At 44.9% G+C, this 6,779-nt stretch overlaps 1 long non-coding RNA gene across 1 annotated transcript; it reads left to right on the forward strand.

Annotated features, from left to right (window-relative positions):
- The first annotated feature begins 1,085 nt into the window (after positions 1-1,085).
- LOC309347547 lies at positions 1,086-6,246 on the forward strand. Its single transcript, XR_014158971.1, has 2 exons — positions 1,086-1,166; positions 6,031-6,246. It is a non-coding gene; the product is annotated as an uncharacterized lncRNA (long non-coding RNA).
- Positions 6,247-6,779: the final 533 nt, after the last annotated feature.

Consider the following 6,779-nt stretch of genomic DNA (forward strand, 5'->3'; position numbering starts at 1 on the left):
ATGTGCTTGCATGAGGTTAGAAACAGCGTTTTAGAGTCGATCTCCTATGCCAGAAGTTGTTATACTTCGGGAGGGAATAAGATTTCTCCCTGCGATTTCTCTCAATTGGCAAACGTTTTAAAATGCCGTTTCTTCATGGTGGATCCACAGTCTGGTCCATTCCCCCCAGGGTGTGTGTGTGTGTGTGTATTGGGAAGGTGGTGGACATCTGGGATAAAACTACCTCTTGCCTCCAGGCAGAGGCAAGTTGCTAGGATACCAAAGGAAGGGCTACCCAATCTCTCAGCCTGGCTCTGTCCAGCTACTTGGCATAGGGGTTTTGTTGGAATTTGCAGCTGAAGCTTAGCAAAGAGCAAACACTTTTATTAAACAACAACAACAACAACAACATCCATGTTTTAGTTTCAGGGGACAGGAAGAAGAAAAATTATCCACAGGAAAGAAGTAGCAGGTCCCGCAAATCCCTGAAAGTGCCATTCCTCTTTATCACCCTGTGACATAAACCAATCCATCTAGTTCAGTATTGCTTACACTGACTGGCAGCCTCTCTTCAGGGTGCCAGGCATTCTTAGCTGAAGATGCCAGGGAAGGAACCTGGGACTTTCTGAAGGCAAAGCTCTGCCCCAGTATAACCAGAGAAAGCTACTGAACACAGAGTCTGACCCTGGTGCCATCTGACACAGTATTGTCTGCACTGACTGGCAGCAGGTGAGGGGGACTTTCCCAGTCCTTCCTGAAGATGTCAGGGATCAATTCTGGCACCTTCTACATGCATAGGAGATGCTTTATCCCAGAGCTACAAGCTTATCCTCAAGGGCGGTAGGTCAGGCCAAGAAGTTATGAGCTTCCTAAGATCAGCCAAGGTCAGCTGATCAAGGGAGCAGAGCAATTCCCCTGTGCAGAAAGGCTACAGCATATAGGACCTTCCAGTTTAGAGAAAAAGCCCAAAAGAGGTGAAATGACAGAAGTTTATGAAATTATGCATGGCTACTACATGGAGAGTTCTTAAGCTTCCTAGAGAAGATCCTCTGTGTGGTCACTTTCCCTTCCTCCTCTGGGCAGGAATTCTGTAACAAAGGAGAATTCTACAACAAAGCATATAATCTTTTATACTTCTTCCTGCTTCTGAGGAGATTGTCTCTCCACCATGCTTCCAAGCTAATCAGGTGAGTGTCTTGGGGCTCCAGATACACACAACAAATTCAGTACTTTAGTATTTTGTACCTGAGAGGTTTTTTTACCTGTATTGTATTTACTGCCTGCATTGAAATGCAGATAAACCTTTGTTGTTGTTGTTTATCTTACAAAAACATGTGGTTCATTCTCTGCAATTGAGGGGAAGAGGGGCAGGTCAGGAGAGCACAAATAAATGGGATAAAGAGGTGTAATTGCCTTATTCCTAAGCTTTAGTAAGCTGCAAAACATAGAAGTGTTTTACCCTGCTAAAAAGGCTTCACAGCCCTCTTACTTTTCATATTTCTCTTACACACGTGGGATAGGAGGTGTATTTTAATCCACAGATTTAATCCTCCCTCCATCTCTTAAACAGGAGGAAGTGATGGCCGCAAGCATGGATGAATTAAAAGGGACTGGAGAAATTCATGGATAAAGTTATCAATGCCTATTAGCCACAATGGCTGTCCTCTGCCTCCATGCCCAGAGACATTAATGCTTTTGAGCACCCGTTGTTGGAAATTGCAGGAAGGGAGAGAGCTCATGTGCTTGGGTCCTGCTTGTGGGTTTTCCACAGGCATCTGGTTGGCCACTGTGAGATCAGGATGTTGGACTAGATCAGGGGTCAGCAAACTTTTTTCACAGGGGGCCGTTCCACTGTCCCTCAGACCTTGTGGAGGGCCGGACTCTCTTTCTCTCTCTCTCTCTCTCTCTGAATTCCTATGCACACTGCACATAGCTACCCCCAGCCCCTGCAGCCTTCTCAGTTTGCCTCCTGCCTCTTTCGCTGGTGGTGGTGGCACAAAATGGGCTTCCTCCCCGCCTAGAGAAAGAAGGCGCTGCACTTACCTTCCCAGGGGCTGCTGCTGCCACCACCACCACCACCACTGCTGCTGTTTCTTGTGAAGTGGGTAGGCAGAGTGAGCTCGTCCACTCCACTCTCGGGCCCACAGGAGCACCAGGGTGGTGGCAGCGGTGGTGGCAGAGGGAGGAAGAGGCCAAGTGGTGGCGGCTCTGCCAATCAAATGCCATGCCTGGTTTACCTCAGCATGGTGCGGGCATGTCTGCCAATCAAACGTCGCTGAGGTAAACCAGGTGCTGCGTTTGATTGGCAGAGACGTCCCCACACCACGCTGAGGTAAACTCGGCGTGGCGTTTGATTGGCAGAGCTGCCATCGCTCGGCCTCTTCCTCCCGTCACCATTGCCGGGAGACTCGGAATCGCAGTGGGTTCCGGCTTCGTGGTGTGGGTCGGATTTAGGACCCAGGTGGGCCTGATCTGGCCCGGGGACCATAGTTTGCCAACCCCTGGACTAGATTGATCATTGGTCTGATCCAGCAGGTTCTTCTTGTGTGTAAGGATTTGAAGCTGGTTTTCACTAGCTAAGGTCATAGCTGCCTCAGTAGGGAACAAGTGTTCAAGAAACACTAGATAAAAACAACAACTAGGCATTGTTGGCCCGGGCTCTGTTGTGCAAAGAGAACATCCATGTGGAAAGTGAGCAGAATGAAATAACTTTAACTGATTAATCATCTGCTGTGCAATCAAGCCATTGATCAATCAATCAATCAATCAATCAATCAATCAATCATTTTGAAATGGCTCTGCATCTTACAAAACAAGAAGAAAACCCTAAATGAAGTTGCCTGGTTTGAAATATGGATGTATGCGCAAGGTAACTTGCAATTTAATAATTACAAGTTGGAAATAGCTGTTTATAATTCCTCCCTCTTTATTTCTTGCTAAAGTAATTCAGATGGATTAAAATCTCAGAAAATTAAAGGGTATTTTTAATTTGTACCCGCACACTGATTAAAACATTCCCTCACCATTTAACATCAGCTTCATCAGTTAATCAACTATCACTTTAGTTGATTAACTTATTTAATCTAATTGCAGCTGCTTTCTTGGTCCCATATAAGGGGGAAAGCTAGACAGTTTGAGAAGTGAAATGTATAGAATTGCTCTTTCTGTGGTGAGGAATTGCAGATTGGGAGAAGTAACTTGGTGTTTGTTTACTCATTCATTCAAAGCATACAGTTAGAGAAGCTTACCAATAAATAAAAGATAACATAGTCCTTGCCCTCAGGCTTGCAATCTAAAAAGACCTGACATGAAAGGAAAAGGGGATTGGAAGGGAAGAAGAAAAGAAGCAAACTCAGACATCAAATTTGCCAAGACACGAGATTCTCTCTACCACTATCCTGCTCGCTTACATAACAATCTGAGCATCCTGCCAGCATCTGGAAGTGTATCGATATGAGCTTGGAGGATCAGTCTGCATGATACCCTGGGTTCCTTCCAAAGCTGCGATCCTGTGTATATGGGCTAGAATCTATAAGAGGAAATCGGCCAGTCCAGTTCCTTGTTAATGTCTTTGGCTGGCCGGTTAAGCCCTGTGATTCACAAGCCTAAAGAGGTTGCCATAGAGACACATGGGTGAGCCTTTTCTCACCTCAGCTGGCTTGATGCCACATTATCCCAGGAGACAGAACAATAGGTCAAGAGGGACTGTGTATGTGTGTGTGTGTGTGTGTGTGTGTGTGTGTGAGAGAGAGAGAGAGAGAGAGAGAGAGAGAGAGAGAGAGAAAGAAAGAAAGAAAGAGAGTGTTTGGCTGATGCTGGATGCTGGTGAGTCAAAATAAACATTTGCTCTATGCTGGACTTTGGGCGTCTCCTGGAAATCTAGTGGGCAAGCAAGATCTGTTGGAAGGTTAACATATTGACCTTGCTGGTCTCCAAGTCTTGCAGTCAAAGAGGATGCTCCCAAATTGGATGGGACAAAACTGGGCAGCGGTTTAAGGAGAGGACCTGAGAGGCACAGAGAGGATGCTTATTTAGGAGAACTGGCGTTGCAGGGTCAGCCGAGCAATGGAGACCTGTGAGGGGGAGCCCCACCTGTAAAGGAGACCTCCGGGTATAGGGCGGTATATAAATTCAATTAATAATAATAATAATAATAATAATAATAAGGTGAAAAGGGAAGGGAGCCTGACAGAGTGAGTTGCTTTGGCCAGAGAAGTGAGTCCCCCCCAGGCATCCACCAGCCTCTCTAATAAGTGCCACTAGCTCCGAGGGGAGGAAAACTCCGGCTGGTGCTCTCATGTAGCATTAAAAAGGACAAGCAGTCTGTCAGGGAAAGAGAGGCCTTGGTGGGGGGATTGCCCCCCTCCCCCTGATCAAAAAGACAGCGGCATTGCAGCCTGCTTTATGTGGAGTAGTGATGTCAGCCAAGGAGGATTTCTTCTTAGGCTATGGGGCTAATCCACAGTGTCACTTCCCTATGTAAGGAAGGATGGGCTTTTCTTCTTCCTGACAGCGAGGGAGGGAGATAGGCTTGCTTATTCATTTATGCTCTTTTCCAATGAAAATGAAAAAAATAAATAAGTGTTGCAAATGATCTGCTTGGAGCCATTAGGAAGCCTCTCTTTGAGGAGTTGGCCTGAATATCTCTGGAAACTCAACTTGCTGGAGCCAGGGTGTCCAAAGAGGCGGCTGCCATTTTCTGGTGATGGCAGCAGAGCTGTGGGAGTTGAAGAATCTCCTTGTCCTCCCTCCGCCCTTCACCCTAAAAAAGAAAAATTATAATATGCTACTCACTGTTTACACCAGGCTTCCCCAACCTCGGCCCCCCCAGATGTCTTTGACCTACAACTCCCATGATCCCTAGCTAGCAGGACCAGTGGTCAGGGATGATGGGAATTGTAGTCTCAAAACATCTGGAGGGCTGAGGTTGAGGAAGCCTGGTTTACACCATTCTAGAGCAAAAAAAAAACAAAAACAAAAACCCATGAAAACAATACAAGAAAATCGTATTTCACTTTGGAACTCCTTGCCTGTTGAAGTCCAGCAGGTACCTTCACTTTACCCTTCCTGGTGCCTGCTGAAACATTCTTGTTAAGACAAGGCTACCCAGATGCATAGAAAGTTGAGGTCATTTTAATCTGTTTTAGTATTAACGTTTCTGCATTTTTAAAAGTATGGCTGTAAATCTTTCTTGGTTTCTTATTTTATCTTTTGGTATACTGCTTTGAGGTTTTCTTTCTACAATCAGGCATTGTATAAATTTTATGAAATAAATAAATGAAATAAATAAGTGTAAATTCAACTCAGTGTAAAAACAGACAGTGTACTAGCAATATAACCGCATCAACCAAGCCAGGGGCACCATCTTAGTCAAATCCTTGGTGGTTAATTGTCATCAATGGTGCTGCTGCTCACACCTGAAAGAAGAGGGCATTCCAAAGTTGATGTGCTTGTTACTATTGAGAACACCCTCTCACGAGTCACCACATGCTGTACCTGAGAGAACTGCGTCACCATGAGAAGAGCACCCCCCACTGCCTCCAGGGGCTGGGCAGGTCTATAAGGGAGCAAGTGGACTTCCAGATATCTGGGTCCCAAGCTTTATATGTCGAAAAGCATGCTCTAATACTTCACATGTATACGAGACTTGCCTTCCCATGCTGTGACCAAGTTCCAAAGCAGGAACTATGGGGGTTGCCTGGGAGGTACCTGGGAGCTGACTTTCCCAAGATTGCTTCTTAACCCAGAAGCCTGGAGAACGTGACAGCACTGCAGCAACCCCCCTGGCTATCAGCTAAGACGAAATACCAAACGACATACATACAGAGAGGTAATTGCCTTCTGGACCCAGAAGTTTTTTTAAAAATTATTTTTCTTCAATTTCCAATACAAAATTTAAACATACATTTTCAATATTATCACAGATAAGTAATTTTGACTTCCTTCAGCTCATCCGCGAATCTTCCGTTTTCTAATCTTCTATCCGCAATTCTAAATTTAACATTGTCTTTTATTTTAAATAAACCTATTCCCTTATTCACTTTTTTACAGTGTTTCTAATATTCTGGACCCAGAAGATTGACCTGGGAACTGAGATGAGGCTGTGGGCACTTGGGACATCTTCAAGGCAGTGGAGTGAAAACTTTCCCCAGAAGGAAATGGACACACTTGAGCCCTTCTGCTGATGATAGGTGCATACGAAATGATTAATTGTAGTATTGTGGGTCTGAGGGTGGATCTGATCACACAGATGGATGAACTTGTCAATTATTATTTTCCTCAGTTTTTTGTTTTTCTTCTCTGAAATTCTCGACCCATTTCTGCATCAGTTTGGGTTTTGTTCCCCTGCACATATTTGCAGACAATGTTTCCTTAACACATTGCATTTTTAGTATGTTAGTTTCACAAACATATGCATTTGTGTTTGTTAATCTCCCCCAACACATGTTTTCTGGCATGCGTTTCTTGGTTGGAGAACTGCATTGCAATATTCAGGGAACTGCAAATTTCAAAGGGTATCTTTTGGTTGGCGTACTAGTTTGCCTAAAAATGTGAACTGAAGTTCTTGTCTCACATCCCAAAGGTCTGAATGAGAAGAGGATCTCTTCTAACCCGGTGACTCTTGACTGTAAATTATCTAGATGCAGCAAGTGTGTGGGAACTGCACTGACAATTAAGTGCCCAGGCATGCCCTGTGTTAGCTTGTGGTTATTATTTCAGTTTGTACCCTTGTGATTGGAGGAGAGAGGTGTATGTGTGTTTGTGCAGAGAGGAAGACTCATCCTTTTGTCCCTCGTCTG

The sequence above is a fragment of the Podarcis erhardii genome (genome assembly GCF_964252035.2).
Source record: "Podarcis erhardii genome assembly, chromosome: 7".
NCBI lineage: Eukaryota > Metazoa > Chordata > Lepidosauria > Squamata > Lacertidae > Podarcis > Podarcis erhardii.